Consider the following 12,325-nt stretch of genomic DNA (forward strand, 5'->3'; position numbering starts at 1 on the left):
GTTTATAGTTTCCTTTGCTATGCAAAAGCTTTTAAGTTTCATTAGGTCCCATTTGTTTATCTTTGCTTTTATTTCCATTACTCTAGGACGTGGGTCAAAAAGGATCTTGCTGTGATTTATGTCAGAGTGTTCTTCCTATGTTTTCCTCTAAGAATTTTATAGTATCCAGTCTTACATTTAGGTCTTTAATCCATTTTGAGTGTATTTTTGTGTATGATGTTAGGGTGCGTTCTAATTTCATTCTTTTTTTTTTTTTTTTTTTTTTGCAGTATGCGGGCCTCTCACTGTTGTGGCCTCTCCCGTTGCGGAGCACAGGCTCCGGACACGCAGGCTCAGCGGCCATGGCTCACGGGCCCAGCCGCTCCGCGGCATGTGGGACCTTCCCGGACGGGGGCACGAACCCGTGTCCCCTGCATCGGCAGGTGGACTCTCAACCACTGCGCCACCAGGGAAGCCCCTAATTTCATTCTTTTACACGTAGCTGTCCAGTTTTCCCAGCACCACTTATTGAAGAGGCTGTCTTTTCTCCATTGTATATCCTTGCCTCCTTTGTCATAGATTAGTTGACCATAGGTGCGTTGATTTATCTCTGGGCTTTCTGTCCTGTACCATTGATCTAAATTTCTGTTTTTGTGCCAGTACCATATTGTCTTGATTATTGTAGCTTTGTAGTGTAGTCTGAAGTCAGAGAGTCTGATTCCTTCAGCTCCGTTTTTTTCCCTCAAGATTGCTTTGCCTAATCACGGTCTTTCGTATCTCCATACAAATTTTAAGATTTTTTTTGTTCTAGCTGTGTAAAAAATGCCATTGGTAATTTGATAGGGATTGCACTGAATCTGTAGATTGCTTTGGGTAATATAGTCATTTTCACAAAATTGATTCTCCCAATCCAAGAACATGGTATATCTCTCCAACTGTTTGTGTCATCTTTGATTTCTTTCATCAGTGTCTTATAGTTTTCTAAGTACAGGTCTTTTACCTCCTTAGGTAAGTTTATTCCTAGGTATTTTATTCTTTTGTTGCAATGGCGAATGGGATTGTTTCCTTAATTTCTCTTTCTGATCTTTCATTGTTAGTGTATAGGAATGCAAGTGATTTCTGTGCATTAATTTTGTATCCTGCAACTTTACCAAATACATTGATTAGCTCTAGTAGTTTTCTGGTGGCATCTTTAGGATTCTATAGATGGACTTTGAAATAGTCAGTGAACAACCCCGTTTCTCACGACTTATAATATGGTTGCATTGAGAATTGATTTTTTCCCTACAAAAATTCAATCCTACCATCCTCCAACAGCTGGAGAGTTTAATCTCATATTCAGAATATGGCTTCAGATTCAAACTCTTTGGTTTGGCTTTCAAGTCCTTACCCGAGCTTACCACACTGCCTGCTTAGCCAGCCACCCTCACCACCTCCACCCCGACCTGCCACACACACACACACACACACACACACACACACACGACTCATGACTCACCATGTTCAGTTCTTCCTTTGCCTTCCCCCTTCAGCAGGCCTGCTCTCCCTTTCTTCTCCTATTCAGACTTTCCCATCCTTCTTGCACCACACCACCCTTCTCTGGACTGCTTCTAAAATCTTACAGTCTTGGGACTTCCCTGGTGGTCCAGTGGTTAGTTCTCTGCGCTTTCACTGTAGGGGGCCTGGGTTCGATCCCTGGTAGGGGAACTCAGATTCCACATGCTGCACAGTGTGGCCAAAAAATAAAATAAAATGAAATCTTACAGTCTTGCCTTAGATGCTTCGGGAGGCTATAACCAGCACAGCCAGCATGAGAGAGCATAGACTTTGGAGTCATCAAGCCATTCCAAGTTCTCCAATTACTCACTACATGACCTTGGGCAAGTTGCTTAAACTTTCAAAGACCATTCTTAAATCTCTGAAATAGGGATGAAGGCACATACCTTAGAGCGTTATTGAAAAAAAAATTAAACAGTGTGTGAAAAATGCCTCGCCCAGAAACTGCAAAGATTGTGTTATTCATTTCTGAATTCTCAGTATAAAGCCTTGAGCCAGACATATTATAGTAAATGTTACTCAATATCGAATGAAAAGTGAGCAGACATAGAGGGATAAAATACATGCACACATGATTCAAAGTTTTTAATTCAATAAAATGTGACGGTTTTGCTTTTCTCATTTTATCTTTGATATTTAAATTATTTTATCTTGCATTTTTTTTAAAAAGTCCCTTTTTCCCATATCTACCCAATAGACAAGTCAAATATTAGGCATCATTCATTAATGAGCAGCAGAAACCAAACGTTTAAATTCTTATCCTAGTGTGGGGTTCCAGTTTCTCTTCTCCTCTCCTCCCACATGGATCCCCAGCCCCAAAGGGAAATGGTTGGGGTGGGGGGACATGGGAACCAGACAGGTGTGAATTTGCTGAAGACCCGGAAGCATAAGGCTCTTCCCACTGAGCTCCTTTCTGTTGGGCAGATGGGAGGCTTAAAATCAACCAAGGATGCAGAGGTCCCCCCTGAAGGCAACTAAAGGCAATAGGTACTTAAGGTCAAATGGAAACTAACTTATTAGGGAAAAATAGCATAGAAATTACTAAGTCATTAGATAAGAAATACTTAAGTAGAAGAAAACTGGATATGAAATGAAGGAAAATAAAAGAATAGCATAAGGTAGCTTTAATTCGATAGATTTAAGGAATTCTTAGGGGTTTTTTGGTTTGTTTTTTGGGTGTATGTGTGTTTGTTGGGATTTTTTTTCCTAACAATTATATTTTTTACCCACAGCAATCTTTGTTACAGTTAATGAGTAACTACAAAAAGGAATTAAATAGATTTATAAATTAAGTACTTAGAGTAAAATAGCAAAATAAAAGATACTTATTTCTAAAAACTTTCCTGGGAGAGGCTCTTTGTCCCATATCTTTCTAGATTTTCCACTTTTGGATTTCATATCCAGGAACATACAAAACATGACCATTTTATAAACAAACCAAGTTACACAAAAACGCCTTTTGTTCCTACACCAAGTGAGTTCGAATTTATAATTGGTGCTTTTAGCAAGTATAACATCAATAACTATTTTCTACAACTCTTTCTCTTCTCTCGTCTTCGAAAAAAATAAATTTTTTTCCCCTCTATGATGTACTGTTTTATATAAAGTTCATATCTTGGGAGAAGGAGAAGGTCTGGCATGTAAAGTTTTACACCACTTGTTCGATATTTGAATTTGGTCCTGCACATAGTATGTGCTCAATAAAATTTACTTCATTATATTCGAGTGTCCATTGCAAGAGAAGAATGTTCCTCTTGACTCCTCACTGTGGCATTTGACTGTCCAGCGCTCTCCAGGCAAAGCAAAGCCAAGCCCTAACTCCAGGCTGCCTGCACGCAATCTAGGAGCTGCTTAGGAGTGGACTAGGCCTTCTCCCAGAGGGCCCACACCTCCGAATGTTCTTCCCTTCCTGATTGGACACAGGCTGAAATCTGTGAAGCTGTCTGCTCAGTCAGGCATTTTCCCAAAGGCTGTGGGTGGACTAGGATCAGAGATTAAAGTGGTGCAAGTCTTTATTTATTATGACTACGGAGTAGTCTATCCAAGCCATCCATTTATAGGGACGCGAGATGCTCTTGTGACTGCAAAGAACATCATTAGTGTTTTATTTCCTCTCCCAACTACCTGTCCATGGCTGTTGTGCTCACTTTGACCCAGTCAGGGTCCAGAAACAGTTTCCTGGCCTAGGGGATGAAATATGAGGTGGCTCACCTCCCAGGCAAGGATGGATGCGCTGAGACGGCATGGTCCAGTGACCTAAGCAATGGGCTGGAAATTCCAGACTAATTATGCCCTTTCTAGCATCAAACTTGCTGTGTGGTGCCAGGTGAAGCACCTGCCTTCTCTGGACCTCTACCTGGGCTTGTTTGCTACATGATGGGAGTGGTTGCTATGAGATAACATGCAACTAACAGCCTTTCTGAGCCTCGGCTTCCTCATCGGTAAAACAGGAATGACTAGCTGGGTGCCTTCGTTACCTCATAGGGTCAGTGTAAGGCAAAAATATGTATTAAAAATTCCAGTAATCTGTACAGTGCTGAACAAACTGTTTCTTCCTAGTGCCGTTATTTAGTAACAGGGCAAATCTCAGACTCAAATCCAGGGTTGCTCACTCCCATTCCAGGGCCCAGAAAAATCTACACAGACTAACTCCCCTTTTCTTTCCATGAACATCCAACAAATATTAGACTCAATGGACAGTGGTTTCATGATTCAAACGTTCCTGGGTTTGAACAGATTCTAGTATTGGCTAAGTTCAGAGACATTCTGAAGCCAGCACCTCTTAGCAGTGTTACAGCAGTTCTTAGGTTGAAACCAAGAAAATGCAGTGCAACATTTTTATTTAAAGCAAATGTGGAAGTGAGCCACACTTCTAAATTCTCAAATGTATAGAAAGTTTCCACTTGAGGATTAGATACAGAATGGGAAGGCTGCTTCCCTCCAGGATGAATCACACTTTGCCCTCCTTCATTATATCCCGTTAATCCTTCAGTAATTGGGGAGCTATGGTCTTTGCAAACATCACAATTTTACCACAGTGTATTTACTTCTGGGTGGATTAGCATGAATGTGTCGATTGTCTTGGATTGCCCATTTTGTGGAAGTGATTTGAAAGCCTGCAGAATAAACTGTTATTTAACTTGGGGAAATGGGAAGGAAAAAATGGCAGCATTTTATGTTTTGCTTTCTTTGGTTCACATTTGCAAGAAATCCTCATAACCGAAGGCAGCTGGAATCCCAAGTATAAAGATAACATTGGTGGTGAGAGGTTTGGACCTGGCTGGAAGTGAGGCTTGTTTAGGAGGCAGTTTTTCTACGCAGATGTCAAGCATAAGAAGTCTTTATCTGTGAAGATTACATATGGGGATCAGAAAAAATGGGCTTGTTTTTGAGGAACCTTGTTCACAGTATAAGCCAAAAGTATTCAGCTAGCTTGGTCTCTTTGTAAAGACAATCCCCATTGGATTCACCTGCAAACATTTTTCATTCTGTAGGACATTTGCTTGTAACTCATTATCCAGGAGAAACTTTCGATTGGAGTAACAATGCAATTAGATTATTTATAAAAATCAGTTTACTCCAAGCTGACAGAAATAAGTCTCTCTTTTTTTCTGAAATTACCAGAATTAAGGGTGGGAAAGTTAATAAAGCCAATATAAGGAGAGTATCGTTTTCATACATAGGCCCTGCTAACTACAAATGGGCATCCTGTGTGCTTATGTCCCTGGAGTAACAAGCTGAGGGTGTTCCTGTTCTCCTCCTTGGCTCCCACGTATCATTTCAGCCTTGCTCCTCTGCCCTGTTTAGTCTCTCAACATATCACTAATGATCTGTATTATGATCACGAGGGTATTTTATGTTAAAGGTAATGACCTAATGTGCACTGCCAAGCAGAGACACACAAACACCAAAACAGTGGCCGCCGCTGCCATACCGCACAGCAGATGAATTTTGGCTACAGTCTGTTGGTGAAGCCTGGGTTCCAATAGATCTCCCCCAAAGAGCAGGACATCACGGCTGGCTAAGCCACGGGGTTATTTAGATTCTGCTTAATCAAAATAACAAGAACACCAATTATTATTGTTGTTTGTCTCCTTTTTTGTTTTTCAAGAAGAAAATAGAAAACATGATGAAAATGTGCTGTAGTAAAAGACGTACTTTTGGGCCAAGAAACTAGAACTTGGTCAGTAGTTCCAAGACTGCTTCTAAGAAGTTCAGAGTTTGAGCAAGTCACTTAGCTCTCTGGTCCTCGGTTTTCCAATCTGAAAATGAATGGGTTGAACTAGACCTATAAACTTTTTCAGCTTTTAACCTCAGTGATCCTGTTTCCCAGTGTTCATTTTTTATTAACAATTTTTCATACATTACATAAGTAATGTATGTCCATTGTATAGTTATAAGAAACAATAAAGAGCAAAATTAAAATCATCTGCTATCTTACTACTCTGAGATAACTGGATTTGCAAAATATATTAAGTATATATTTATTTGCAAATATATCAAATGAACCTCTACCAAATATAGTGAAATATATTAAACATTGAAAAAAAAAGCTGATACCAAACTTTTTTTTTTTTTTTGCGGTACGCTGGCCTCTCACTGTTGTGGCCTCTCCCGTTGCGGAGCACAGGCTCCGGACGCACAGGCTCAGTGGCCATGGCTCACGGGCCCAGCCACTCTGCAGCATGTGGGATCCTCCCAGACTGGGGCACGAACCCGTGTCCCCTGCATCGGCAGGTGGACTCTCAACCACTGCGCCACCAGGGAAGCCCTGATACCAAACTTTTTTCCCAAAAGGTAACACTAGTTTCTTTCTTATTCCTGGAGGGCACTGCACCCATTCTCTTTCACTTTTTCTATCCTGGATATGAGCTCATGTTGGGATGATGATGTCCCTGGTCATCAGAGAGAAAGCGTAGAACTTCAAAAGAGCACTCAAAGGAACCATAAAAATTATTTGGAACTACCTTTCATTTTACAGGTAAGATAGTTGAGGCCAAAAGAGCCTAAGTGTTATGTCAAACATCATAACATCACTGGATGGCAGAAGCAGGGCTAGCACAAAGGTCTCCTACCCCCTGTTCTAAAATTGTTTACAATCCTTTTTCTTATTTCAGGTTTTTTTTTTTTTAATTTAAACAGTAGGGTTGAAAACTTTGTGGGTTTTTTTGTTTTTTGTTTTTTTTGTCTGATTGAACTTTGGTTAATAACAAAGCTTGATTTTAACCAACTTTCCTGGTTAATGGAGGTCTCACCTTACCATACTGCATCCTCACAGCTTGTCACTGGCAGACTGCAGGAAGAGCTGCCTTGAAGGGCTGGAATGTGTTATGATGATAATTATTCTTAGAAGAAAAAGTACGTGAGCCCATGTCCCTACTACCCCTCCCAGTGACACAAGACAAGAAATAGACCTTAATTTTCCTTTAATTTGTTGAATTTTCCTTGGACCAAATGAAGGGAATCCCTACACATACCTTTAAAAAAGAAAAAAAAAAAAAGAATGCCAGGAAACCATGTCAGATACTTAATAAATATTTGTTGACTGATGGAGCTTGCTCCAGTCAAAGGCACTGGCTTCCCTGGTGTTCTTATTCTAATGATGAGATGGGGAAATAGCACCCACCCACGCCTATCTCAGGAGAAGCCAAGTGAGTGAAAGAGACAATGGAGATCAGATCCTTGGAAGAAAAGTACTGTGTTTATTCAGATCTTGTTCATATTAACCATCCAGCCAAAGCACTTGGTCCCTGAGAAGCTACCTCTCCCTCAGTGAGTCTACAGGGCTTATTCTCAGTCTATAAATGGCCTCATTCCCCACATCATCCCACCTAACCTTTAAAACTCTTCATCCGCAATTCTCCACCCAATTTGCTTTCCTAGATCATACCTGATCCTGGTCAAAGTCACTTCAAAGGCTTCTAGTCCAGTTGTCTTTTGTTTTCTTTTTCTTTCTCACTCTCTTTATTTCTTATTATTTTTTGTTGTTATTTTCCCTACCCCTGCTCATGGGAAGGATACAAGACTTTCCCAAAGACAAAGGGGGAGAGACGTTTCCTTGTTTTGAATAAAACCTTCTGGGTGATTTTGATATGCCCACCACCTCCTAATTCCTGGGTGAGAATCTCTGGTTCTGGTTCAGCCTAAGAAACCGTGAGCCAGAGATTGTAGACGGTGTGTTCAGGGTTTCATCACTGGCTGGAGGAAGCGGAGGGGCAATCTCTTTCCAATTTTAACTTTTGACGATCCCTCTTTTCATTAGGCTCCTGTGTTGTCAATCATGACATTGTTTCATTTTCTTTCAGAGTCTATCTTGGTATCTCCCTACAGAATCAAGCGAAGTGATTTTTATATAGTAGATTCTTAATAAATACATGAGTGAATTAATTAATCCCAAACATTTTTCTCTTGCTACTCTTCACTCAGTTTTTACTGCTTATCTGGACCAGAGTCTCTGCAGTGGGTATCAAACGTAAGCATGCCTCAGGATCACGTGGTGTGTTTGTTGAACAAATGGCTGGGCCCCACGCTCAAGAGTTTTTTACTTAATAGGACTGGCGTGTGGCCTGACAGTTTACCTTTCTAACAGGCTCCCAGGTGACGCTGATGCTGCTGGCCCAAGAACTGTATTTTGAGGACCACTGCTCTGTCTTACTCAAGGACATCATGGGCTCTTGCCTTTTCTAAGAAGACTGGTTTTCAGCCACTTAAGTATTCTATGCATACTTTCCACTATGCTTGAGCATATTTTTAATCATTGGTCTGATTTGCTTATCAGGGACTTCCCTGGCAGTCAAGTGGTTAAGGCCCCATGCTTCCACTGCAGGGGGTGTGGGTTCAGTCCCTGGTCGGGGAACTAAGATCCCATATGCTGCACAGCATGGCCCCAAAAAAATTTTTTAAGTTGATTTGCATATCAATTTTCTTAAGTAACACTATCCATGGTAATCTGGAACAATATTATATGTGTGTATATACACACAAACACACACACACATACACATACATATTAATCTTTCTGTCAAAAATTAAGTCTAGGGACTTCCCTGGTGGTGCAGTGGTTAAGAATCCACCTGTCAATGCCAGTGGACACGGGTTCGATCCCTGGTCTGGGAAGATCCCACATGCCGCGGAGCAGCTAAGCCCGTGCGCCACAACTACTGAGCCTGCGCTCTAGAGCCCACGAGCCCAACTACTGAAGCCCGCGTGCCACAACTACTGAAGCCCATGTGCCTAGAGCCTGTGCTCCACAACAAGAGAAGCCACCGCAATGAGAAGCCCACACACGGCAACGAAGAGTAGCCCCTGCTCGCCACAACTAGAGAAAGCCCGCACGCACAACGACGAAGACCCAATGCAGCCAAAAATAAATAAATAAAATAAATGAATTTATTTAAAAAAAAAGTTAAGTCTAGTCTAGAATACCTTTTTTCTCATTTCAACTATTATTCTCTCCTATACATAACAAATGATGTTTATTAGCATAGGCCCATGTCTTAGTCCTTACCTAAAAGAAATTAGTACTAGCACAGTATTTTGACTACTTTTAATAACATTTATCAAAAAGGATCATCAAATTTAGAAATGGAATAGACTACAAACACAAGTACCAATCCATTTAATAGATGAAGAAACTGAAGCCCATAAATTTATGAGTTTTACCAAATTTCACAGTTAAGTTGTAGCACAGCCAAGACTACACTCCAGCTCTCCTTTCTTCTATTTCTTTTTTTTTTTTTAAAGCCTACCATGATGCCTCTTTGGCATTGTGTGTGAAGCTATAATTGGGTGCAAGGCTATTGAAATGCCTAATTTTTTTCCCCAAACCTACCTCTGTGGAAGTCTTCCAACAGTTAATAATAATTCCTCCAGTGATTAATTATACAAAGACCTAGAATTTTTATAAATACATTTGCAAAAAATATATTCTCTATTACCAGAAATATCTCACTGTTCTCAGGTACTGTGCTAAGTACTTTATATGAAATACTCCAGTTCAGTCCTAGAATGAGCTCTAAGGGTATGTATGATCCCGATTTTCAGATGTAAAAATTCACATTCAGATGTAAAAAGACACAAGAGCTGACTTGCCCACACCACTGGGATTAGAATTGACTACTGCCATCTTCTTTTCTGTATCCTCACTAGACAATGAGCTTCATAAGGGCAAAGACTATACGTGTTTAATTACGATTTCCAACCCAGGGCATAGATCATAGAAAGAGCTCAATAAGTTTATGTTGAGTGAATGAATAAATGAAAATTTCTTTTACTGTTTTTGGCCTGTCTTAACTGCTTTCTGCAATCCTTGTTCTACCATGAGGTACCTTTAAAATAGAAGCTTACAGTTATCCTGGAATTATGGAAGAATCTGTTTCCTTGTGCAGCAGAATCTATAGTTTATTATTACTGCCTTGAAATTTGTACACTACCCATTTTTCCAGCTATTTTAGCAAAATTTGGCCCCTGTGGAAGCCCTTGCTTGCAAAGGGCTTTTTTAAAAATATTTATTTATTTATTTATTTAATTTTATTTTTGGCTGCATTGGGTCTTTGTTGCTGCATGCAGGCTTTCTCTAGTTGCGGCGAGCTGGGGCTACTCTTCGTTGCAGTGCACGGACTTCTCATTGTGGTGGTTTCTCCTGTTGTAGAGCACAGGCTCTAGGTGCATGGGCTTCAGTAGTTATGGCTCGTGGGCTCTAGAGCACAGGCTCAGTAGTTGTGGCGTACAGGCTTAGTTGCTCCACAGCATGTGGGGTCTTCCCGGACCAGGGCTCGAACCCTTGTCCCCTGCATTGACAGGCAGATTCTTAACCACTGCGCCACCAGGAAAGCCCCGCAAAGGGCTTTTTAGTTATTCACAGTTAATGGTCACAATGGTAAATGTGACTCTTCATCTCATCCTTCCCATTGAACAGAGGGAAACACATAACCAAGTCACATCCACTGTCAAAGTCAAATGAGTGGAGGAGTCAGGATGAAACCAGTGACCCTGGCCCTGAATCTAGTTAGTTATGCCTCTGGCTTCTAGTTTCTTCCAGTATTTCTACATAGTTCCAAACTCTCCTCACTTTGCCAGATGTTTTACCCCATCCTTTAAGTAGAAGCAAGTCCTTTCAGTTAGGCTCACCAGGGGAAACTTCTCTGAAAGAAGAATGGCAGGACCAGTTAGTCTAAAATAAGAACTGATGTGATTCTTTGTATGAATTCTGAAGCTGTTTGGACAGCGTTTTCTTGTTGGCTAAGGTCCCACCAGCAATGAACTGGAATATAAAAACAAAGGCTGTTCTCATGTCGTTTCCAACCAAAGAGGGCTAAGCACTGGGTGAACACTGTAATGCCGACATGTTTAGCTGAGTCTTGAGCTTGACTTTTTCCTACCTAAATACTCCATCAAATTCCCACCAGGACACATGCTAAAACTGTGTTTCCATGTCGCTAAAAGAGTCCCAGAAAACAAGCCAATTTCTACAGTCATCTAACAATTTCACCCCTGATATCTCCAGATTTTGTTTTCTCTTGAGCAAATAAGGGAGAAGCTGAAAATAAAATTGATAAAAATTGCACTTAGAATTTAAGTGCTATGAGTTGTCTTTATTCCCAATTTCATAATCCAATTTCACGCCTATACTAGCATTTTAAGGGTGCCACATGTGTGTAGTTCCTTTGAAATTTTCATAATCTCATTAATTAAAGAATTGAGGAATGTAAAAGGTGACAGAGAGAAGGTCACACAAGAACAAGAACATAGCTCAAGGCTTGGATATTTAATTAGATTTACCATTAAGGTATTACTTCTGGAGTGAAAATCACTCCAGATCAGCTACTGTGGATCTAAACTAAGAAGTAACTAATAAAGTTCATTGCAACAGTCTTTCCACGTTTTCCCAATGCCTTCAGAATTTGAGACAGTGAACCTCAAACCCCAAAGTATTTCTCTGGAGAAATTTCCAGGTTAAACTTGGAACCACAATAATTCGAGCAAGCTGACTTGTAGACAGTAGGTGCTCTGGCACATTCACCACGAGGGCCTTCCTTGGCATCCTTGGTGAGCTGGTTTCCAGGCAAGAGCCAGAGGAAGACTCTCCACGCCCGCATCAGTGTCTTGCCGGGCCCCTCCCTGTACTTTCTCCCCGAACCCTCACCTAGAAAATTCTAGCCCTGACTGCTTCGAACTGGTTAAGGAATCACAATCAAATCGAACATATAATTGAGTGGGGAAAGGATTTGGGCTAATATTTTACACTTTGTGCTTCTCTAGTTTAGCTGAATTTTTATTTATTTATTTTTTACTGCTTAAGTCAGGGACAGAGCTTAAGGTACAACAAGGCTTGAAAACTCAGTTATTTGCAGGAGAGAGGCATATAATATAACGTGTAAAGCAGACAGGCTATAAGAAGCACGTATCCCGCTCAGTCTAGATCTATATTCCCACTTTAATTGAAAACATGGTTATAAGAAATAGATTGTTTTTGCCTTAACTCTACCACATGAAGACAACATCCCAAGGAAAATGGTAAATGGCAACTGACACTAGGCCTCAGTGTTGTCAGTAGAGAATGGTGGAGACCGCTGGAAACAGGAACACAATAAGCCCATATGAAAGTGGTAGAGGGGGAATTCCCTGGCAGTCCAGTGGTTACGACTGCACGCTTCCACTGCAGGGGGTGAGGGTTTGATCCCTGGTGGGGGAACTAAGATCCTACATGCTGCAGGGCAAGGCCAAAAAAAAAAAAAAAAAAGAAAGTGGTAGGCATTGCACACCTCCAGCACCTTGCTGATGTGCTGCA

This window comes from Mesoplodon bidens (genome assembly GCF_964165515.1).
Source record: "Mesoplodon bidens genome assembly, chromosome: 1".
NCBI classification, from domain to species: Eukaryota; Metazoa; Chordata; class Mammalia; order Artiodactyla; family Ziphiidae; genus Mesoplodon; species Mesoplodon bidens.